Consider the following 26,393-nt stretch of genomic DNA (forward strand, 5'->3'; position numbering starts at 1 on the left):
TACGTTAGCATCGTGCTCCTCGCTGTTCCCAGATAAAAGACGCCTCTAACTGTAGAGAGTCTTTAAAATTACTGCTTATACAAATCCAGGCTAAGTTGAGGTAAATTGAGTACTGAAGGAGTTTTAAAAATTCAGTTTTTTGTTTAATCTCTGTTAGGTGATAGATGACTTTTCTGTGTGTTTTGTGGTGGTTGATGATATTTTTAATAGTATATTTTTGGTACAAGAATAAGTGTTTTAACCTTGGTACGAATTTATTTCTTAAGGCAATATGTAAAGTCAACCTTAATTTATTGTATTGCCATATCTGTGGTGTATAAACTGGTGGGTTTTTGACTTATAGACTTTATCTTTATACTACTTAAGGAAAGGGAAAACTAAGTTCCCAATTCTGAAATTATATGGTTAACTGATTTTATTTATGATTCCAATTGCTATTATCTTTAAGATCCTTTTATTGTAAAAATGTGGCTAAAAATTTATAGATTATAATAAGTAAATTCCCAGTTTACTGGGGGAATGCCAAGTAAATAAATTCAAGAAGGCTCCAAAAATTTCACTGAGCCTACCACCGTCAATGCATATTATAGGCACTGGAGTAGCTTCCTTAAACCAACATAATGAAATGTAAGAAAAAGCACAATAGAAAATAAATAAACTTGTAAAAGCTAGGTCATTTCAGATTTCTTTGAAGGATATATTTTATTTCAGATTAAGATAACCTGTAAAACTGAGTATCTGTACCTGTGGTTTTTACTTAATAGGCATATAGCAGTAAAGAAAATATCTCTTCAATTAATATCACTCTTTTAACACAGTGACTTAGTGACTGCATGTAGATTGCCAACCAACATAAATGCAGGATATCTGATTTTCAAAAATTAATATTTACTTGAATTCTCTTCCCTACTTGTTCTGAAATGTTTGTCTGCCTAATCTATTACACAGTGTCTGGGAAATTCAAGTTACCTCTTGAAATATGTAGTTTGTCTTTGATGGACACCACTGTTTAGCCAACACATACTTTACCTAGCTAAAAAATAACATGGTTAATTTTGCTTTCTGACAATGGGCTGTTGTTCATTAAACTGCTTTATTGGAGGATATTTTTTGGTCATCTTTTTGAAGGATTAAATAGTATTTATTTAATTATAATCCCATAGTTGTAGTATACAGGTGATTAGTTTTTCAAATCTACCAGTGGTAGCATTTGTATACGGAGGAGGTAATATGTAAGCATGTGCTCATTTGAAGAAGTCCTCTCTCTCATGGTTTACCCCACCTCAATTTGTGTGTATTTTCATATGATTTACCTAAGTAGTATGACTAAACAGGAAATGGTATACAGGTGTATTGTTAGTTCGTTTTCATAAAAGGAACAACGGTGGAAAACACAATGAATTGACTCATATATTTTACTACTTGGGTTAATAATAAAAACTACTATTTTGACCAGAAGGACATTTAATTTTAATAGGCTAATTTTCAGATAATGGTAAATCTTCATAAAATCTTAGTAATATTTTTCTTATTGTAGAGTTCCTGAATATAATAATGCGGCCTTTCTCTTACTAAGAATAGACGTTTTATGTGTTAGGAACACGGAGCTATAAATACCAGATTTTTTCTCTTCAAAAGAACCCAAATTTTAAAATGATTAAAGAGCCAGTTTCACTCATACATTATACAAATGTTCTTGCAGCAAGTTACAAAAAGAACAATTGAATGATATCTGAAGCAACTTAATGCTATTAAAGTGATCTTCTGGCTGAGTTAAAGCAGAATTTACCACAAATTGACAGAAAGTGAAACACACGATTCTGGTATAGGCTTAAGTAATTCATTAATCATCAAACTTACAAAATAACTTTAGTTATGACCATGATTCATGTTCACTTTTTTCCCTCCTCACTTACACACTCTCTTAAATTCTTAGTAGAGCTTTATCACAGTTTGTTTTTAGCTCCTGATCAAGTCTATATTTGTGTTTATTTTCTCCTGTTTTATCTGATTGTTTAAAATTTTTCAAATTTATTTTCATGAAATAGTCACTGAAAGTTTGTTTTTGGAAAATATACACATATCTTATATATTTGACTGACTTTCACTAATTTTAAAATCACATGCTTTTTTTAACATTATATATAATAGCTACATGAAGAAATCAGTGCATAAGTACTTTATTTTTTGCCTCTTTGTCATGATGAAATGTAACCATCCTTTCATGATCCAATTGATATTTTCCAAACCATGCATTTCAGTTAGAAATTCCAAGATATGCACTTTGAAGTCTCTAAAAATATGTTATTACTTTATGTTAGACAGTAGGCTTCTTTTAAGAAGACTGGAATGTTTTGACTCCAGTGTTGAAATTAAAGTCACTTTCATGATGAAGCTAAACAATGCAGAAGTTAAAGTTTATGTCTAAACACACTGAACAATTTTTTTTATCTTTGGTTATTTGTAGATTTTATATTTTGGTCAGATAAACATGTAGTTCTGGTTTTGTAAACCCAAGTTATGAAGTGTGGGCTAGTGGCAGATTTAAGAAACACTTGTGAAATACTGATTCTGGGATTAGTTTTAAAATATCTGGAAAAAGTAGCTATTCAATGTATTGTCACTAATCAGAATATTTATATAATCCTAAATCTGAAAGGAATTGGGTGATTATCTTATTGCTTCCTTTTATTCTTGGGTAGACCACAATTACTCCATCTCTCACATATGGAAATCTGCCCTGTTTTTAAGACTGGAGGAAACAGTTTTATAACCTCATTTTGTATATAATTTTACTACTTCATAGTCCAGATATTGGAAAATTCCTTCTCATGATCAACCTATATATAATGTATAATATTTAAAATCTGTTTTTTAGTCCTTAATGGGTGTTAAGGAAAGACTTGTAAGAACCTCCTGAATATGAAGATCATTATTAACTGGTCCCAGGCTTTTCTTTTTTTAATCACTCAACATATGGAATTGAGCATTGCTATAAGCAAGAAAGGAAAAAAATCCGATTCAACCCACATAGATTCTAATGCCTAGTATATTTTAAATTCTCTACTAGAAGAGCATATATTATCTCATGTAACTTTCATTTGAAATATAACAATATTCTAAATTCATGTTCTTTTAAATATTACATGTTGTGAAAGAAATAAAAATTGGTTTCACTTCTTCCAAGTATTTCTACTCCACAAATCATTATTTGACTCTGAACGACTATCGCAAATTTCCAAATTCTTCTTTGAGTCCTGAAACCCAGAAGTGGACACCCCACATATCATTAGATGATATGGGAACATATAAATAAAAAGCATGTCATGCATTTCAAAGTGTCAGGGGAATGTTCAGCACTGCTGAATAGAGGGCTAGGGAAACCAATGCCAGAATCCTCAGGTCAGTGTATTATTTGTCCCTAACTCCAAATCAGGGGTGACAATTTCTGAGACATAATGTCTTACATCTTCCTAAGTTATGTGGTCTGCTTTTTCCTGACTGGCACTTGCCACACAGTGTCCAGATTTTTCAACCTTCTTTCCTTTGCTGGTATTCTGACCTTAGTCGTCAGGTGTCTACCTTCAGCAGCATGATGCTCTCTGAAGAAAGCTACTGATGATGGTGTTGAATGCATCCTAGGCCCTCTGCACACCTCTTCCCTATACTCTCCTCCTGAAGAACAAATGTACTGGTGAGCACCACCCTCCATCTGTCTATCCGTGCTGGCACATGGGAAGGTACTTACACAGGGAACAACACTTTGAATTAGAGTTAATATTAGAAAAAGAACTTGTGCTTTCCTTCCTTTTCCCCATTTAGTTCTACCTATAGCTTGGAAATCTTTCCTCACTTTAACAAAGTTCATAAAATATGTACTTTTATGCCTCATATTTGAATATAAAAGTATTAAAAGACATAGTTTGTCCTCTAAAAGAACTTATAACTGACAAGACAAAGCTAGAATAACTGTAGAAAAGTAGAAAGAAAACCATGAATACAGTATATGCTTGTCCTTCCTCTGAATTTTAGGTGCATTTATTATGTTATACAATTTAGCCCCAATTTGTTAGCCAAATCTGCTAAATCTGTGCCTGTGTATTATTGTTGAATTTCCTTGAATTATTTCCTAGCAATAGTGAAGATTCTTTGAGAAATATCTGTCTTTACATATTTACTGACTGAACATTTGAGTGAACAAAACCTTTTTCGAGAGCCCTACTCTGGGTTTAAGAAATACAATTGAGAAGGACAGAGCCCTGGCCTTCAAAGAACTCATATATCACCTGGAAAATAAACTTTTGCATTAATGAATAACCAGTGGAGTGTAAGTAATGCTATTGAAAAAATACTCAACTTGTCACGAGAGCAGAGAAGAAATAAATACCAGTAGAAAGTGAGTCAGTGTGTTAGGGAAGGAATAAACAAGAGATGATATTTGTGAAACAACTTCAAAAAGGATTAGGAGTTTTCCAGAAGAAGAATGATCGGGAAGGGCATTTATTTTGTTCAAGGAAATAATAACCAGGTAATTCCATTAACAACAAACAGTATTAAGAGTTCACATTTGTGCAGCACTTACAATGTGTCTGACATTGTTCTAAATATATTTAAATATTTAGTCCCATAGAGAGCCCATGAGTTATATAGTATTATTTCCATTTTATAGGAAAATGAATGAGGCACAGGGAGGATAAATAATTTGTTACACAAGAAACTTTGTGTACACAAGTAAGTGGTTGAGCTGGGATTTGACTCAAAGCATGGAGGTAACATGTTTATTGGAGTTACAGCCTCAAGTACAAGGTGGCAAAGATAGGAAGGAAGCTGCACCTGTGGATTGGAACCATACTATAGGGGTTCCAATATCATAAACAAGACTTGGGGCTTTATCCTGTCATCTGCTAAATCTGTGCCTGTCATCAGCAGGGAACTACTGCAGAGTTGTGAAAAGGGGATTGCCATATGTAGCTTTTACTTTGGAAGGATACTTTGCAGACAGTGTGGACAATAGATTGATGGGCAAAGAGATTAGAAGCAAAGGGAAAGAGAGAATGAACATTTGGAGATAATGACTTCTAATTATTGTGTATATCCCATAACACTGAAAACTTTGCTTATGACATTCTTGATGACTTAACAAATTACTGTTTATGGAAACTGGGGGGAAAGTATGTACATTTGGTATCCTTTTTATTTATCACTTATAAATTGATGCTATGCATAGTACTAGCTGATGTACCATATAACAAAGATGCTTGGGATGATGGGTGGTTCTGGGGAAAATCCTAGAGCTCAGTCCTAACTTGCTACACATTCTAGGTTCTTTACAGAGATTACCTTAGTCTGCAGTCTGAACTGCATGCCTCATAGCCTGAGTCTACTGCTTTAATCACAGCAAACATTTGCCTAGAAATGAAAATCTATACATAGTGTCTTCCTGGCCTTTTAGTGTCCATAAGTTGTCAATATATTGTATTTTTAAAATACTGTATAAAGGACTCTGTAAAGTAATGATGACAACCCCAGGACACATGCTGGAAGGTGGCCCAGCAAGCAAGCTTGTGGCCCAGCTGCTAAAGCCTAAGCTCCTTTTGTGAAATGTATTTGCTTCCTTTTCCCATTCCTCCCTGCTTTGTTGTCTCTCAATTTTTCTCTGTGGATGTTTATAGAGTCTCTTTTTCTAACATCACTGTCAAGACATCCCAGAACTTTATATTTAAGGCCTTTAAATGATTCTCAGAAAAGAATCTAAAATGCTTACCATGATTTATAAAGCCTTACATTATCTGGCCCCAGGCTCCCTGTGACCTCATCTCCTATTCTTCAGCAAGCCTAGCGTGTTTCCAGTTTGGGCATTTGCACTTGCTGTTTCTTCTGCCTGGAAGATTAGTACCCTGGTGTTGATGTGGTTTACTCCCTTACTGCCACTCAGGCTTCTATTCAAATATCACTTGATATCTGAGTAGAGCTTTGCTGACTCTTCTATCTGATAAAACACCCTTTTATACTCTAGTCTCTTACTCTGCTTTACTTTTCTTCTTGGCCTTATCATTACCTGGAAACACATCACCTGACAAGGCATGCTTGTTTGTTATGTTGTTTTTTCCTTCTAAATTGCATGAGAGCGGGGATTTTGTCTTATTTACTACATCCCAGGTACCAAGAAAGGCTGACACTTAACAATATTTGCTGAAGAAAATAAAAGAAAGAGCGAATATGGTTCCTGTTCCTGCTCTTTATTCTTAGAACTCTTATCCTTTAGCCAGATATGAAGGAGGAGAAAAGGAAGCTTAGTTGATACTTATCCTACAAGTGTCCTTACTCCTTCCATCTCTAAATAGTTGTGTTCCTTTTCTGCCAGTAGTGTTACTCTAACATGCTTCCTATGTTGCGTTCAGTGATATTGAAATACAGGTTTAATTATAGTATCTCACCAGAGGCTGTTTAACATGGTAGACTCTTTTACTAAGACCCTGTGCTCAGATCACACTACTGAGCCTGTGGTGCTGTAAAGTACATATCTGTCTGCACCACTATGCAGTTGTGCCTTTGGTCATTCTTCACGCATCAAACAGTACGATTGGTGCTTTAGCTCTGGAACGCTCACGTCTCTCTCACTAACTGGCTGAGTGGAAGTATTGTACAGAGGAATCTATTTGTTACTTGGCCTTTAAAATGTTGGCATATTCCGTATTAGAATGTCTAATTATCTATGTATTTCCAGTGATCCAACATTTACAATATTAACACTAGAGGGAGCTATAGCAGGCTGAGCTTTTTATAGGCCTTCCCTGGGGAACTTGGAAGTATGAGTCCCCTGATTTGCAGAGTAAAGAAATTGTGATTTCATAACCCTTGTACTCTAGAGAAGACATCACCAAGAATGAACATTTTCACTTGGTTCTGTTTCAATTTTTCTCAACTGATAGGTTGACACCTCTGTCACTCCTAGTAATTTGTCTGACACAGATATGTTTGAATCCCAGTGTGTACTTTAAGCTTAAAAAAAGTAATTTGTTGACCTTTTCAGATTGCTTCTTGCTAGAGTTTAGACAGGCTCTCTCTGAGGGAGAATAGGAATTGCTGCTCCTCTGTACCTTCCATGGAAAAGAACACCAGTTACACCATGTGTCACACCATGTGCTCCCCTGGCAGACCCGGCTTGTCCCCGTCTTCCTGCTTCCCTCACAGCTCAGGCTTGCCGCAAAGTACACAGGTTGGGAATAAAGGGGTGGGGAGAGTATGCCTTCAAAGTAAACTGCTTTCAAACTGTACTTTCTGGAACATGAGTGTTCTAGGCACCATTTTGTGGATTCCTTGAAAAATAGGATGGTAGTGACCGTTTTCTTGGTCCCAGGTCCAAACAAAGCAAAATGGGTGACTATAGGTTTGGCAAACTTTGGAGGCATCTCACAGAGATTCCAAGGTCTTCAAGTACTTGAACACCACCAGCTTAAGAGACAAATAAGTAGAGAGAAAAGCCTGCTATGTAGCTGTGCTTGATAAAGTCATAGAAATTTCCACCTAATTTCTAACATTAAAATTCTATGCATCTAGGATGTCCAGGAATGACAGCAAGATAAATGAGGAGGGTGGAAGTACCTGTTGGTCAAGAAGAGGTCAATGGTAGTAAAGATTTAATTTCAGGAAATTTCAGAAAATTGAAGAAATAGTACAATGAACTCCCTCTACCTGGATGTATTAATTGTTAACGTTTTTCCACATTTACTCTGTCTCTGTATCTCTCTTTATATATAAAAGCATATATCTTTATTTGAAGAGAGCACATCTAGATGCAGAGCAATGGTTTTGAGATAAAAAAGAGAATTGCATATATTTTTAAAGTATGGAATTATTTCCATTCCATCAGCATATTCTTATACCATAATTTAAGAGTTTAATTCTTAATTAGGTACTAACATACTGACAAGTTACAAATAGGTTTGTGGCCCCATTTTTAAAAGTAAACTATTGAAATAGTTATAGTGAAGTATTAGAGGCATCTTTAATAGATTTTGGCTTTTCCTGATGATAAATTATTGGTTTCAGGTACTTAAAACAGCTTCTGAGAGGATGAATGTCTGAAGCATTCAAATTTCCTTCCCAAGGATATTATTTCATTTTCTAAAATATAACACTTGTACCATTAGTATGGAATTGTATATAATGCCATATATTACAAATGGGATTCTATCATTGTATAATTTTAATATTGAATTTTATTTTTTACTATTATTCTGTTTTATGTTACATTGTCTGGAGTCAAGAAAGCTAAGTTGGGCTTCAGTATTTTCCCTTGATTTGCTATTGAAATTTTAGATCAATCAATTAACTGTCTTGTATCTCAATTCCTTCATTTGCAAAATGGAGAAGATAGCCATGTTTAAATATATTCAAATGCTAATTTAATTTAAATACATATCTGTCTATCTAGTCTATTAGCTATCTACTTCCTAAAATAATGTATTAATGTGCTTAGCACAATACTTCATGCATTATAAGTCACTTAATAGATGCTACTGTTCCATTATCTTACTAAATCTCTGAATATACACAAACATTCATATTATTGTCAGCCTTGGTTGGTAAAGCAGAAAATATTTTTCATTGTTTGAAAAGCATCACTGGGTATGGAATGTGCTAATTTGAAAGAGTCAAAGTGCACCTGAGTTTATAAAAGAGTAATTTTATAATATCCCACAGTGTGACCATTCCATACTGAAAAAAGAAAATATTCATTTATCATCATGTGACAATCACATTCTAATGAACCACGTTACATTGTACTGGAATGCTAGTCAGAAGACACAGTGTGATAGCTTACATCCTAATAGAAAAATTTACAGAGTTGTTTAGCTGCTATCACCAACTTTTAAATAAGCATTTGTTATTGTCCACTGTGTGAAGGAGATAGGAAGAGAACCACATTGAAGAAATTCCATCCACTTGCACCAATAAGCTTGAAAGCAAAAGGAAAAAAAAAATAAGCATAGGAAAATGTCCTGTTTATTTTAGGATCTCACGTATAAAAAGCCAATATAGGATTCAGTGAACAAATGCCTTGGAAAAACTCCAGTGTCATAAAAAACTCATTTATCCCCAAATGTCTCCTTGCCACCCTTTCTATTCCTGCACAAATTAATAAACTCAGACTGCTTGTTATAGCCAGAGGATCTGAGAGTGCTTCTGTTCCTAATTTGGGCCGCAGTTATCTCACCAGTTTACACAGGAAGCCTCTCTCTCACCCTTAGGAGGATTCAGGCCCCCTGATGAGTCGTCCACAAAGAAACTAAGGGATCCAAGTCTCTCTTGCTGGTGTCTTAATGGCTCAACATTTCCTCTGGTGATTTTACCATTGAAATACATATACAAATTTAAAAAATTTTTTATTAAGTCATAATTGATATATATTCTTATGAAGGTTTCACATGAAAAAACAATGTCACTGTACATCAGTGTAGTAAGATGCCACAGAGTCACTACTTGTCTTCTCTGTGCTACACTGTCTTCCCTGTGATCCCCCCCACACCATGTGTGCCAATCATAATACCCCTGAATCCCATTCTCCCTCCCTCCCCACCTGCCCTCCCATACTCCTCCCCTTTGGTAACCACTAGACCTTCCTTGGAGTCTGTGAATGTACTGCTGTTTTGGTCCTTCACTTTTGCTTCACTGTTATACTCCACAAATGAGGGAAATCATTTGGTACTTGTCTTTCTCCACCTGGCTAATTTCACTGAGCATAATGTCCTCCAGCTCCATCCATGTTGTTGCAAATGGTAGAATTTGTTTCTTTCTTATGGCTGAATAGTATTCCATTGTGCATATGTACCACCTCTTCTTTATCCATTCATCTACTGATAGACACTTAGGTTGCTTCCATATCTTGGCTACTGTAAATAGTGCTGCAATAAACATAGCGGTGCATATGTCTTTTTGAATCTGAGAAATTATACTCTTTGGGTAAATTCCTAAGAGTGGAATTCCCAGTTCAAATGATATTTCTATTTTTAGTTTTTTGAGGAACCTCCATATTGCTTTCCACAATGGTTGAACTAGCTTACTTTCCCACCAGCAGTGTAGGAGGGTTTCCCTTCCTCTGCATCCTCACCAGCATTTGTTGTTCTTAGTCTTTTCCATACTGGCCATCCTTACTGGTGTCAGGTGATATCTTATTGTGGTTTTTATTTGCATTTCCCTGATGATTAGTGATGTGGAGCATCTTTTCATGTATCTGTTGGCCATTTGAATTTCTTCTTTGGAGAAGTGTCTGTTCATATCCTCTGCCCATTTTTTAATCAAGTTATTTGGTTTTTGGGTGTTGAAGCATGTGAGTTCTTTATATATTTTGGATGTTAACCCCTTGTCAGATATGACATTTACAAATATATTCTCCCACACTGTAGGATGCCCTTCTGTTCACTTAATGGTGTCCTTTGCTGTACAGAAGCTTTTTAGTTTGATGTAGTCCCCTGTGTTCATTTTTGCTTTTGTTTCCCTTGCGCGAGGAGATGTGTTCAGGAAAAAGTTGCTTATGTTTATATTCAGGAGATTTTTGCCTATGTTGTCTTCTAAGAGTTTTATGGTTTAATTAGTTACATTCAGGTCTTTGATCCATTTCAAGTTAACTTTTGTGTATGGGGTTAGACAATAATCCAGTTTCATTCTCATACATGTAGCTGTCCAGTTTTGCCAACACCAGTTGTTGAAGAGGCTGTCATTTCCCCATTGTCCATCCATGGCTCCTTTATCATATATTAGTTGACCATATGTGGTTATGTTTATATCAGGGCTCTCTAGTCTGTTCCATTGGTCTATGGGTCTGTTCTTGTGCCAGTACCAAATTGTCTTGATTACTATGGCTTTGTAGTAGAGCTTGAAGTTGGGGAGCATAATTCCCCCAGCTTTATTCTTCCTTCTCAGTATTGCTTTGTCTATTCTGGGTCTTTTGTGGTTCCATATGAATTTTATAACACTTTTCTCTAGTTCATTGAAGAATGCTGTTGATATTTTGGTAGGGATTGATTGAATCTGTAGATTGCTTTAGGCAGAATGGCCATTTTGACAATATTAATTCTTCCTATCCATGAGCACAGGATGTGTTTCCATTTGTTAGTGTCCTCTTTAATTCCTCTCATGAGTGTCTTGCAGTTTTCAGAGTATAGGTCTTTCACTTCCTTGGTTAGGTTTAATCCTAGATATTTTATTCTTTTTGATGCAATTGTGAATGGAATCATTTTCCTGATTTCTCTTTCTGCTAGTTCATCATTAGTGTATAGGAATGCAACCGATTTCTGTGTATTAATTATGTATCCTGCAACCTTGCTGAATTCATATATTAGATCTAGTAGTTTTGGAGTGGATTCTTTAGGGTTTTTTATGTATAATATCATGTCATCTGCAAACAGATACAAGTTTAACTTCTTCTTTACTAATATGGATGCCTTTTATTTCTCTGTGTTGTCTGATTGCCATGGCAAAGGCCTCCAAAACTATGTTGAATAAAAGTGGAGAGAGTGGGCATCCTTGCCTTGTTCCTGATCTTAAAGGAAAAGCTTTGAGCTTCTCATTGTTAGGTATGATGTTGGCTGTGGGTTTGTCATATATGGCCTTTATTATGTTGAGGTACTTGCCCTCTATTCCCATTTTGTTGAGAGTTTTTATCATGAATGGGTGTTGAATTTTGTAGGAAGCTTTTTCAGCATCTATGGAGATGATCATGTGGTTTTTGTCCTTTTTTTGCTGATGTGGTGGATGATGTTGATTTTCAAATATTGTACCATCCTTGCATCCCTGGAATAAATCCTACTTGATCATGGTGAGTGATCTTTTTGATGTATTTTTTAATTCAGTTTGCTAATATTTTGCTGAGTGGTTTTGCATCTATGTTCATCAGGGATATTGGTCTGTAATTTTCTTTTTTGTGGTGTCTTTGCCTGGTTTTGGTGTTAGAGTGATACTGGCATTGTAGAATGCATTTGGAAGTGTTCCCTCTTCTTCTACATTTTGGAAAACTTTAAGAATGATGGTTACTAGGTCCTCACTAAATCTTTGGTAAAATTCAGCAGTAAAGCCATCTGGTCCAGGAGTTTTGTTCTTAGGTAGTTTTTCGATTACCAATTCAATTTCATTGCTGGTAATTGGTCTGTTCAGATTTTCTGTTTCTTTCTGGGTCAGCCTTGGAACGTTGTAGTTTTCAAGAAAGTTGTCCATTTCTTCTAGGTTACCCAGTTGGTTAGCATATAATTTTTCTTAGTATTCTCTAATAATTCTTTGTATTTCTATGGTGTCTGTAGTGATTTTTCCTTTCTTATTTCTGATTCTGTTTATGTTTGTAGACTCTCTTTTTTTCTTGATAAGTCTGGCCAGGGATTTATCTGTTTTGTTTATTTTCTCGAAGAACCAGCTCCTGCTTTCATTGATTCTTTTGTTTTATTCTTCTCGATTTTATTTATTTCTGCTATAATCTTTATTATGTCCCTCCTTCTACTGACTTTGGGCCTCATTTGTTCTTCTTTCTCTAATTTTGTTAATTGTGAGTTTAGACTCTTCATATGGGATTGTTCTTCTTTCCTGAGGTAGGCCTGTATTGCAATGTAGTTCCCTCTTAACACAGCCTTTGCTGTGTCACACAGATTTTGCAGTGTTGAATTAGTGTTGTCATTTGTCTCCATATATTGCTTGGTCTCTGTTTTTATTTGGTCATTGATCCATTTACCTCCATGTGTTTCTTAGATTTTTCATTGTCTTTGCATAATTTATTTCTAGTTTCATATCTTTGTGGTCTGAGAAGCTGGTTGGTACAATTTCAATCTTTTGGAATTTACTGAGGCTCTTTTTGTGGTCTAGTATTTGATCTATTCTTGAAAATGTTCCATGTGAGCTTGAGAAGAATGTGTATCCTGCTGCTTTTGGGTGTAGAGTTCTATAGATGTCTGTTAGGTCGATCTGTTCTAATGTGTTGTTCAATGCCTCTGTTTCCTTACTTATTTTCTATCCTGTTGATTTGTCCTTTGGAGTGAGTAGAGTGTTGAAGTCTCCTAGAATGAATGCATTGCATTCTATTTCCCCTTTTAATTCTGTTAGTGTTTATTTTGCATATGAAGGTGCTCCTGTGTTGGGTGCATAGATATTTATAATCATTATATCTTCTTGTAGGACTGACCCCTTTATCACTGTGTAATGTCCTTCTTTATCTCTTATTACTTTCTTTGTTTTGAAGTCTATTTTGTCTGATACTAGTATTGCAAAACCTGCTTTTTTCTCCCTATTAGTTTCTTGAAATATCTTTTTCCATCCCTTTACTTTTAGTCTCTGTATGTCTTTGGGTTTAAAGTGAGTCTCTTGTAGGCAGCATGTAGATGGGTCTTGTTTTTTTATCCATTCACTGACCCAGATGTCTTTTGATTGTTGCATTCAGACCATTAACATTTAGGGTGATTATCGATAGGTACGTACTTATTGCCATTGCAGGCTTTATATTCATGGTTACCAAAGGTTCAAGGGTAAGTCCTTACTATCCTAGAGTCTAACTTAACTCACTTAGTATGCTATTACAAACACAATCTAATGGTTATCTTTTTTTTCTTCCTCCATTCTTTATATATTAGGTATCATATTCTGTACTCTTTATCTATCCCTTGACTGACTTTGGTGGTAGTTGATTTAATTTTGCATTTGTTTAGTAATTTATTGTTCTACTTTCTTTACTGTGGTTTTATTACCTCTGGTGACAGACAGTTATTTAGCCCTAGGAACACTTCAATCTCTAGCAGTCCCTCCAAAATACACTGCAGAAACAGTTTTTCAGAGGTAAATTCTCTCCGCTTTTGCTTGTCTGGAAATTGTTTAATCCCTCCTTCAAATTTAAATGATAATCTTGATAGATAGAGTATTCTTGGTTCAAGGCCCTTCTGCTTCATTGCATTAAATACATCATGCCACTCCCTTCTGACCTGTAAGGTTTCTGCTGAGAAGTCTGATGACAGACTGATGCTTTTTCCTTTGTATGTGATCTTATTTCTCTCTCTAGCTGCTTTTGATAGTCTGTCCTTATCCTTGATCTTTTCCATTTTCATTACTATATGTCTTGGTGTTGTCTTCCTTGGGTCTCTTGTGTTTGGAGATCTGTGCACCTCCATGGCCTGAGAGACCATCTCCTTCCCCAGATTGGGGAAGTTTTCAACAATAAACTCCTCAAAGACACTTTCTATCCCTTTCTCTCTCTTCTTCTTCTTCTCTTACCGCTATAATGCGAATATTGTTCTGTTTGGATTGGTCACACAGTTCTCTCAATATTCTTTCATTCTAGAGATCCTTTTTTGTCTTTGTACCTCAACTTCTTTGTATTCCTCTTCTCTAATTTCTATTTCATTTATCATCTCCCACACCATATCTAATCTGCTTTTAAAACCTTCCATTTTATTCCATAATGATTGGATATCCTACTGAAATTCGTTCCTGAGTTTTTGAATATTTGTCTGTATCACCATGAGCATATTTATGATTTTTATTTTGAAATCTTTTTCAGGAAGATTGATAAGGTCAGTTTCACTTGATCCTCTTTCAGGTGTCTGAGGGATTTTTGTTTGAACCAGCTTCCTTTGACATTTCATATTTGTATGTGGCGCCCTCTATTGCCCTGAAGCTCTACTCTCTGGAGCTGCTCAGCCCCTGGAGCTATGCTGGGGGCTGCAGGGGAGTGGTGCTTGTGCCTTGGGGGAAGAAAGAACTGTTTTCTTATTCCAGGCTGTTATGCCTGTCTCCACTTCCAGAACCACTGGGCTGAACACATAGGTGTAAGCCTCTATGTTTTGAGTTTGTCTTTGCCATAGGCGGGGCTTCCCTCTGGCTGGCTTGATGACAGGGCAGGGGCTGCTGGTTTGTGAGCCAGATGCAGGCTGGCTGGGATGAAGGTGCAGCAGGCTGCATATCACGGAGGGAGGCCTTGGGGCTGCGTAGCCAGCCAGGGGGATGGAGCACCTGTAGCTCCTGAAAGTTCCAATCTGCTGGGCAGAGCAAGCCTGGACAATTTTGTCCACCTGTCCTTTCTCCTGAGCAGTGAGCTCTGTGTAATCCTTGCCCCTTTAGCAGCCCTCTTGCTGTTAGGAAGTCTCTCAGACTGCCTGCCTTTTGTCCCAGAGAAGCCTGATTTGGATCCCTGTTTTCCACAAGCAGCTGGAATGTCAGTCTCTCCAGGTATTCCACCTGTCTTAGCTTTCCAACCCCACTAATCCCCGGAGCGTCATGCAATGTAGGTTCATGCTTCCAGAGCAGATCTCCAAGGCTGGGTGTTCAGCAGTCCTAGGCTTCCACCCTCACCCTGCTCCATTTCTCTTCCTCCCGCTGGTGAGCTGGGGTGGGGGTTGGGCTTGGGTTTCACCAGGCCATGGCTTTGGTACGTTACCTGTTCCATGATGTCTGTTCTTTTCTCAGGTGTATGCAGTCTGGCGCAGCCTTCTTTCGTGTTGCTCCTTCAGGATTAGTTATATTAATTATACTTTTGTATTATATGTGATTTTAGGAGGAGGCCTCTGTCTCTTCTCTCATGCCACCATATTTAATCCCCAATACATTTATAAAAATTTTAACTTCATGGGGTTACTGTGGCCTGTGTAGCTACCTGTTAGCTTATTAAGCCAGGTCTGCACTCACTAAGAAAATGGAGCTGTGTTTCAAACATACTCGTTCATGAAAACAACACTGGGACTTTAGGAAGCTGGGTGGTGTGGAGCAAAGAGCACAATATTTGAATCCTAGCTCCACCTTTACTGGACACTAGCTTTTAGATAGACCATTTAACCTGTTTATTTCTTCTTTGTGCATCTGAAAAATTAGAAAACTACTACTCTATTTCACTGGGCTACTGTGAAGATTCAATGAATGTGTGTACACTGCTTAGCATAATCCCTGGCCTATGATGGGTAATCAGCAGACATTAGATTCCTAATGCATCGAGAGATTATTATTTCATATAAAAATTTATAATACATATACAGATTACTTACATATTTTATATGACATGGTTAATTAAATAAGTTTTTATTGAGCAACTGTTGTACACATTAAATTATTTTTACCACTTAGATATTACTTAGCTTCATAAGATAGTACTTTATTTTAAAGCCCATAGTAAGTATTCTTACCACAGTAAAATAAAATTTAAAAAGAAAAGGAAATCATTATGTGTTAAGGGGTTTAATCACTCTCATTCTTCACCGAGATAACTGCCAATGACTTTGGCCATAAAATGATCTTTATTCTTCAAAATTTCAGGTACCTTCTTGAATTTGATACTTGTCTCCATTAGTGAAACTGGGTGCCAGGGAAACACTGTTTCTCTAAGTTAACTGAAATATATTTCTACTAAATTAAAAAAAATGTTTCTTTTCAAAGTACCAGAATGTCACTGTGTTTGCTTTCCCTAGTCATTATAATCTAGCCTCCTAGTGATTTGTTTATGTAAGAAAGTTTATTCATGAGAGGCAATGGGAAAAGAGCTTAGGATCTAGGGTCAAAGAATCTAGACATGCATCCTGGCGCCACCACTTATGAACTGTTTTGTTTTGTTTTGTTTTGTTTGAGTGGGGCAGAGGTAGTCATTTAACCTTTTGGAACCCCAACTTCCTCATCAGAAAAGTAGAGATAAAATAATTCTTTCCTTATTCATATATGATATTTATAAAATTAAGTAGAATTGCTGAAAACACAAATAATTGGAACCTATGTGCTGGAAGATGAAGAAAGATAAGTTTGTAAGACAGAAAGTAATTATAAACTAGTACCAATGAGTACAAAGCAAAGTGACTGACTTAAATCCTGCAGGTATATTTGGGTCATATGTAAAGAGCATCCTGTTAATAAACATTATTAAATACCACAAATATTGCTCCACAAACATTTTATTTTATAAAGAGGGGAGGAGTTTCTGCTATATGAGGCCACTGAAGTGAGAGACTGTATGGAGACAGGGGCTAGACTAAATGGTACCTTTGGATCTTATCTGCCTCCATGTGGCTTTACATCTCTTTCATGCTTCCTGCAGAAAGAAAATAGAAAGTTGTATCACCAATATTCAGTGCAGCAAAAGTTGTATTTAACCTTTACTGGATGACTTTACAGCATTTAAATCAAATTGTTCTTTATTTCTTGGTTATTTCCAAGAATATGTAAGGATGAAAACAGAAAGATTCTTGCTTCGCTTTTGACAAAGGCTTCCTTCCCACATTATCATCGATCAGGTTGATTCTGCCTCCTAGCAATTGAAAGACAGTGAAAGGTTTTATCTTTAAGATTGGGTTCTGTTCAGGTGAATTGGTACATCATTGAAAAATGGCTAAGCATATAAACTCAAAGCTTTGTGACAGTGCAAAGTAAAATATGACCTTCACAAGAAATATGCCAACTCTTTTGTTCTGCCTAAATTAATAAAAATAAGATTTTAAAGAACCTATCTGGCAACTGAAGATTAAATTAAGCAACTGCTTCATCTGAATAAAACTTTGCAGAACCTAAGATTATGAAAAGCTATCTTTGTAAACACAGTACTTGCATGGGATTCGAGTGATTTGAGATTTAATGTACTGCATCCCAAATGCCAGTGAGCACATATATATGCATTCGTTGTTGGTAGCTTTTTTATCACATGGGATAAATAATTACCTGCTCTACCATCCTTACCTTATACAGTATGGTATTAATTTTGAATGCCAGTGGTTATAGAGTACTTTGGTTTTCTGCAAAGTAACTGGCAGAAACATGCAAGTTAAGAAAAAAAGGCTTCTCAGAAGTTTTATGCATATAAGATTTCCAAAAATGTGACTCAGGTTTAAGATACATTAATAAACTTTATATTTTATGTGAAACTTAAACATGTTTTTGCCAAGTACTTAGCATGCTATTTAGATGCTTCATAAAGCATTGCTGTATTTGTGTATATTAGTCCTTCATCAGCAATTCAAACCCAGATAGACATTGATTAGTGAATTAATTCTGATGTGTGACTTGCATTTTCACTTTTTATTGATTTCCATCAACAAATATCTATTACTGGATGATGCAAACACGATACACTTTGCCGTTTAGGATCTTTAATCTAGCCAATGAGAGTATATTATCATTTGGCAAATAATTTTATTGGCTACACTATTAAATGTACACAAGTATAACATAAAATGCTCTCCCACTGCTACCACGTGGTGCCAGTCTAATTATGGAACTGAAGGTTTACAGAGCTGGTGCTGCTTCTCTTTCAGAATGTCTGTGAGCTTTGAATCTGCTCCTGTTATGATGACATATTTTCTTGGGAAATTAATCACTGCTGAGCTGTACTTGAGAATCTGGTATACTGGCAAGAGGTCAGGGGTAAGTAGTCTGCTGGTGTGAGCAAGCAGGACATATATTCTGAGAGAGAAAGAAACAAGATAGCAGCATTTTAATTTTTTTATATTAACAAAATGGGGCAACAATAGAAAAAATGGACCACATACATCTTATATTATTGAATTCTTATCTCCATTTATATGTGAGGAACTGAGACTCAGAGAGGTCAGTTCACTCTGAGGTATCCAAGCTACAGAAGTGGTAAACCACAAGTTAGCCCATGAGTTCTGATTTTGAGTTACGCATTGTGTATACTGGCAAGTTCCATAGAATCACTGGAACTCCTCCACACTGCTCACTCCGTGTCCTCCTCGACCTCCAATTCCCAAACACTACGGGAAGACATCCAGGGTTCTCAATGCTCACGCCGCCTTATTAAAAGCTTTCTCACAATGAGGACCTGACAAATTCATTTGCACTTAAGTGTAACTGACTCATGGATTTAATGTGTTATTCTATTTTAGGGAAATAAGCATTAAAACAGAAAAATTAATCTCTACTTGTAGAATTTTGCCCAACAGAATCAAGGCAGAGGGAACTCTTCTGGAAGATGAAAGGGCATTTCCAGTCCCCTCAAGGCATGGGGCACAGATGATGGGCTGAACAGCCCAGGCATGTAGTTGTATTTGCAAACCTTTCATTCATTCACTGCTTTTACGACCAACCTGTTCTGTGACCATGTTGCCTGCCTTCCCTCCTGTTCCCATGGATCAGCTCTCCATGTACCTGCTTTGCCAGGCCAGTCCCTCCACTGTGCACTGTGTCTTATCCTCTGCCACCTCAAGGGCTTTGCTCCTGCCCTTGTCCCTGCAATCTCTTGTATCATCAGTTTCCCATCCTATTAGATTAGTTCTGAGTCCACAAACCTGCTAGAGTTCTGTTCTTTAAAAGGCCCTTTTTGGCCCCATGATCCCTCTACTTATTACCAATTTCTGTTTGCCTTTATAGCAAAACTCCCCAAAATAATTGTCTATACTTCTCTCCATAGTTTCTCTCCTCTCGTTCTATTTTGAAAACTTTTATTCAAGTTTCCCCCTTTTAATTCCCTGAAAGGGTTATTACTGACATTGAGACATCCACATGTCAAATCTTATGATCCATTCTCATCTTATTAGCTTACCAGCAGCATATCATACAGTCTATTACTCCCTTTTTCTTGAAACACGGACTGCGCTTGGCTTCCTGGACACTACAGTCACTGCCCTCAGAGGCTGCTCTTTCTCATTCTCCTCAGCTGATTCCTCTTCACATCCCCAAACTAAACACTGGAATGCCCCCAGAGGAATGGGGACCTCTGGACCTCTTCTCTCTCTTTTTTCTGTTGATACTCCCTAAGCCAAGTATTTCACTTAGATTCATGATTTTAAATAACATCTTCATGCTGATGATTCCCAAATTTATATCTTTAGCAAGACTTCTCTGAAGTCCAGACCTATATATTTGCTTTCCTGACAGCTAAATCTTAGCATGCCCCAAACTGATGTCATGATATTCACCTCCCCACTCCACCCCTGTTGCAGTCTGCTCCCAGTCTTCTTCATCTTGGTGAAATACAAATTCATTTTTCTAATTGCTCAGGCCAGAAAATTGGAGTCGTGTGTGACTTCTGCTTTTCTCTGACATTTCACATTCCAAGTACATCAGCAAATCCTATTTGCTCTATTTTCACAATGTCCAGAGTCTGACCACTTCCCACTTCTCATTACCACCACCACCACTAATTTAACAATAATATAAAATTTTCATTCATATCCTGATTACATTGCTTATTAGTCGTGTAATCTTAGGCAGAGAAGTAATCTGGTTGGTTCCTTCCATTGTACACACTAGAACTTTGTTTTTGTGAAGGTTAAATCAGATAATGTGATACATAATAGGCATTAAGTAGATATTGTTTTTCTTTCTTCCCACACCCAATACTTTACTTTCCACTCGCAGGTTAGCCCTCCAGAATGTGTCTTACCCTTCCATCATATCTCAGTGACTTTCTGAATTCCCATCTCATTAACTTTCTTCTGTTTTCTTCCTAAAAGACTTTGACATTATGTGATGCTGTGATTGATGTGCCTCACTACCCTGCCAAAGATTAATCAACTTCTTACTCGTGCTTAAATATATAAATAGATATATATATTTAAATATATGTATTTGCACATACAGATTTATATATGTATAAGGAACTGGTGAGTCCTTCAGCTATATTTCCAAGAATGGAAAGCTGGATCAATCTTCAGCATTTATAGGACAGCAATAAGTGTGTAATTATTCTTTAATTGGAAGTATGTTTTTTTGACTAACAGTATGTCAGTGGTTATTTTTTTAATAGTTTATGTTAACTTTATTTTAACTTCTTTATGGAAAATTTCAAACATATGCAAAAATAGAATAGTATAAAAAAAACCAATGTACTCATCATCTATCCTCTATGGTTAACTCATGGCCAATCTTATTTCATTTATATCTTTATACATATCCTATCCTTTTCAAAGCAAATCCCAGACATTATATCACTTTGTGCATAAGTATTTCAAAGTGCATATCTGCAAGGACTCTCTTTTAGGTATAATCACAATACCAATTATCATACCTAACAATAATTCCTGAACTATTTAGAAGGCCACCTAAGATGTTGATTGTTAACTGCAAAAGAGTCTAGGTGCTCAGAAATTTTTGATAAAGGATAACAGAATATTAATCTCATAGTGGAAGTATCTTATAAAGTTTCTGTTTGTGTCTACACAAGGAAAGTGGAGCACAAAATTGAAATACTGAATCTTAAAACCTATTCAGTCAGAATCTACTGTATTATAAATATCAAAACCACATACTCTTTAGTGTGTGTCACCTTATGTTCAATCCTTGTTCAAATTCCCAATTCAGGATAGTGGTTCTTATCATGTCACTAATATGTCATGAATCAGCAGGAGTGAAAGGGATATTCGGTAAGCACATGAGGAATTGCACACAAGTATAAACCATGACTAATATTTTTTTCACACTACAGCCTGGCTATGAAACACCACCAGCAACATGAGCATTTTCAAGAGACAGAGTCACAATTGTAAATGTTATTTGTAAGGCATTACATGAAAGAAAAATATTAGGAGTCATTATACTAGACTAATCTCTTTGAGGCCAGGCGCTACTTCTTTTCTCTTTTTTGGCTAATTATTTTATTTCCAGTTTTATTAACTTATAATCAACATATAACACTGTTTAAGCTTAAGGTGTAAAACTTAATGATTTGATCTATGTGTACATTGTGAAAAGATTACCACAATATGTCTAGTTTTATTCACATTGTGTGATAACTAGCAAGTAACTGCTGGGTTGAATTTCTTAATTTTTTTCTTCCAAGTTGTCTGTATTTTTAATGCACAGGAGACAGACTTAATTTGACCTCTATTTTACCATTGGAATATTGGCAGACAGAAGGTGATATAATAGTGTAGCATATGAAAGTATAGGGTATGAGGAAACCTGCACACATACTATTTGTCAGACAATTAGGATATTTCTAAAACATACCTCAGGTGTACAATAGAAGTTAGCAAAATGAAAGCCCAGTGTTTTGATTCTTCATGTAAACAGATTTTACATATGGTTTTCTAGGTTATAATAGTTAAAATATCTTCTTTTTTAGGTACTCAGTTAAGAAACTCCTTGTTAATTTAAACCTTTAGACCTAGAGTTCTTATTAAGTATTTTCATTTTCTTATTGTAATAATGACAGAGAGCAGGAACTATATTTTATCTTTTCTTTTTTGCCCAGGTCCAAGTGCTGTTTTTTGAACTTCTATGCAAGATTTTTTTAAAATCCAAGTTTTCACCAGTTGGAATCTCTTAAAGGCTGTTTAGTTTACAATGAAAGACAATCTTCTAAGAAGCTTACATCCTAAATGTTTTCTGGTTTTGCAGTAGCATATATCAGATATAGTTATTGTGTTTGGATTGGGATTTTCATTTTTAACACGTTCTCAAATTCTCTAGGCATTTAATGTTTCCATCTGTTCCTCATAAAAGATTTCACATTTATAATGCAGCTCAGGCTCCTGCTCAGAGAGCATTGTTATAATTCTATCCATGACTCTAGTTTGATAGAGCAGATACGTTTTTAAAACTTTGGATTTATTTTTGTTTTGCTTTTGCTTTTTTTTTTTTCTTTCTTAAACCTAGGAATAACACTTGATTTTAATGATGCATTTGTCTCTGAAAAGAATCATAATATGCATACCATGTGACAGCAGGGCTACTCCCACGTCCCTCTGGGCAGCTTGAGGCTGCAAGGGCAGGAGAAGTAGCCATGCTGTGAATCTGGTACAAGGCAACTTAGCAGGCATCATACTTCCTCTTCATTACACAATCTGTTCTCAGTCATCACAGATGGAGGGGATATTTTCAAGAACTTGAAATTTTCTTGAAATAGTCAAAAAACAGGAATTCCCTTTCACCATGTTAAATAGTAGGTTCCAGGGCACACTTTGAGCAAATGTTCACAGCTTCTAGAGGGGTATTTTCTATTTAGTTAGGAACACAGTACATGTTTGTGAATTTCTTTAGTGAGTACTTACATAACCCCTGCTGTATGCCAGGTATTGCTCTAACAGGTTCACAAATATTAAATCCTTAAACCCTCATAGCAACTTCATAAATAACATAGTATCCCCATTTTAAGAATGAGGAAACTGAGGCAAAAAGGCAAAAACACCATAGCTAGTAAGTGGCAGAGCCAGAATTCAAACTTAGCTGGTCAGTTCCAGGACCATGTCATTAGCTAATAAATTATGCTATGATTGATTGTGTTCAACTGCAAATTTCCAAAAATGTATTATTACTTTCCCACAATTGAATTGTGCACTCTGTATAACTCCCACAACACTATGCTTGACTTACATTTGGCACTCAGCACATGTTTGTTTACTTAAGTGCTTAATTAAGAATGAATGAAAAAATGACTGAGCTTGACATACTTTGAAATAGTCAAAACTAAAGGCAAATCATAATAGTGGCAAGTAGAGAGGCTGCTCTTCATTCAGAAATGCCAGTGGGTCCTGCTATCTGTGGATAACCCATATTTAGGTCCCTAATACTGCATGGGTGATGCTTTGAAATTTGGATTTTCAAATCTGAGAGAATTGTCTTCACTGCACTTATTTTTTTTACTGCTAGTTTTTTTTTAAGTTAATTGTGGTAAAATACACATAACATAAAATTTACCATCTTAAATATTTCTAAGTTTACAGTTCAGTAGTGTTAACTGCATTCACATTATAATAACACTTCAATGTAACCTCTTTCAGTGAGGGAAGAATACAGTTATTAGAGATGTAAATTGCACAAATAATTTTCTAGGTACAATGTGAATCATGATATCAAGTGCAACCCAGTTGATGGAAAATGTAAATAGCATCTAAAAAGAATGAAAGATGATGAAGTGTCTTAGTCAAGAGCTGCAGTACAAGTGAGATAAGAAATACAGGCTACTATATAAGAAGAAATGGAATGATCAATAACTTTGTAGATTCTCTAAGCTTCCATATTTCATGTTTTTATCTTCTTCCAATTTTCTAACGGTAAAACACCTACAACCAAAAGGACTTCAACAATTGCTTTTGGGTCAATAAATTGATAAAGAGCAGAACAGTGCAGCCTGCTTTCAACTCCAAGTCAGACTTGAGTAGAGAGGGATGTTTTGGGATACTCAAAGGGTCAGATACATAGGACAGCTATTGAAGGAATGGAGTTTGGACCCTTTTGGTTGTTCTCACAAAGAAAAATAAATGCAAATGGAGTAGAAGTAGAGTGGGGAGCAGAACTGGCTAGAGTGGAAGCATTGACTTCAAGCAAGAAGGCTGGAGAGTGATTCTCTGCAATTTGAATTGTGCTCATACAAGCACTTCTTTGCTGGTTTCGGGTATACATACTTGGCATCCTCTGTCAGGCTGTTGAATATGAGAGCAAAGATGGGGAAACAGGAAATATATTGTTTTTATATAACCAATCTCTCTTATTGTGGATATATAAAAGGCGTTTAATAAATATATACTGAATTAACATATCAATTAATGAAGTATTAAAATGAACCTGGAAGAAGAGGATCATGTCCACTATAATTTAGCCCTACAATTTATTCAATATTGATGTGTTTAAAAAATAAAAGCTACTTAAATAAAAGGTCAACATGTAATATGTGGTTATCATAGTCAGGATAATAATTTAACATTTCTACAAGCTTATAGTCTTTTGACTTATTTTATATGTATGTAGTGGTGGCAGTATACGGCTGATTGTTCACATCAAAAATTGCATATGGAATCGTATTGTCTTGCTAATTCAACTTATTCTGTTCAGACATAGGCAGTATTGTGGAAATAAAATGTTTCCCTTACTTCTGTAGATTTTCTTATATTTAAAGCTTCATTTGTGAATTTGAGAATCAGAAAACTCTTCTGGAAATTATAAAATAAAATAAGTCATTCATTGCTGGCAAAAAAATCTCTATATCATCCATTTCTTAAATTTACAACCTCAGATGAGAGAAACTACTGATCAGAGATACTTAATGGAGATAAGCCACTATTAATGAAAATTCCCATTCAGTAGTGCTTTCTAAGAGCCACTTACATTTCAACAATTATATCTAAGGCATGTAGAAATTATAGTTAACTGGCACTGTTATTCCAATTGTATTTTAAAACCACTTGCAAATTGGCACACAGGTAGCTGGCTTTCTTTTATATTTCTATATAGTTTTATAGTTGTTTCACAGTTCTACATAAATCACAGAATCTTTGAGGCAGAAGATGCTCCTTTAACTGACTCTGTAGCAGGACCTATTTAGCTGCTTTAGTAAAAGTAAGGTAAACACTTCCACCTAAAGAGTATGTGGTTTTGATATTTATAATACAGTGGATTCTGACTGAATAGGTTTTAAGATTCAGTATTTCAATTTTGTGCTTCACTTTCCTTGTGTAGACACAAACAGAAACTTTACAAGATACTTCCTATATGATATTAATATTCTATTATCCTTTATCAAAAATATCTGAGCACCTAGACTCTCTTTTGCAGTTAACAATCAACATCTTAGGTGGCCTTCCAAATAGTTCAGCGTTAAGGGTGTGATTTGGAAATAAGTATCATAATAGGCTCAAAATGATATTATTTTGTAAAATTGTTTATGGAACATAATCTTAAATTAGTGGAATATGCTATGTTATACATTTCTCCAGCCAGTGTCAGTTGAGGGCCCACTGTGTACTATGGTGGGAAGCAAATATGTACAGTATTAATCAACAGTTTTGTGGTACAGACTGATCTGAGGATAAAATGCTATGAGATGTAGCAATTACATAATTTCATGTTTTATAATGATAAAACTACCTACAAAATTAAAAGTAACATTTTTTGCTGCCTTTTGGAGTAATTATAATCTTAAATTAGTGGTAGTTCTTACTATTTTCATACGCAAATAGATCCTAATATGATGACATATAATTTGATGACCCAGTTAATACTGATGAAAACTTTCAGTAGCATTGCCTGGAGCTAGTAGTCTGTTGCATATTTTATTTTGATATTATTGTAATAACAGCTAAATGTATTAGTGCTTTTCTTAGTATAGAAATGATTAATTAAAGAACTGAAGCTTAGTTTACTTAAAGCAATTCTTGAATAAGCTTATAGTTCACATAGTTATTTAAATGTCTCATGCAAATTTATGGGATGCTCTGACAAATATTTTTTAGAAATTTGTTTTCAATACAGCATGTCCTTTGCAAACCAGCATTCTTTAGGCATTCCTCTGCATCCAGACACACATATAATTATATATTTATACATATAACCATATCCTTTAAAAATTTTATTCTCCTGTATAGCACTAGCCTTAATCTGAGCTACAAGTCTGTCCAGATCTGGTTTGGAGGACCTGTTCAATAGACAATACATTCAGAGAGATATAGGAGTTAAGTGTATTTTTCTGGTTTACTTGTAGGCATAACTTAAGC

The 26,393-nt window shown here is 35.6% G+C and overlaps 1 protein-coding gene across 2 annotated transcripts in view; it reads left to right on the forward strand.

Annotated features, from left to right (window-relative positions):
• PDE4B (phosphodiesterase 4B) overlaps positions 1-26,393 on the forward strand; it is a 431,325-nt gene that overhangs the window by 88,701 nt on the left and 316,231 nt on the right. The gene's annotated exons all lie outside the window — the stretch shown is intronic.

Source organism: Manis pentadactyla, chromosome 4 (genome assembly GCF_030020395.1).
Source record: "Manis pentadactyla isolate mManPen7 chromosome 4, mManPen7.hap1, whole genome shotgun sequence".
NCBI classification, from domain to species: Eukaryota; Metazoa; Chordata; class Mammalia; order Pholidota; family Manidae; genus Manis; species Manis pentadactyla.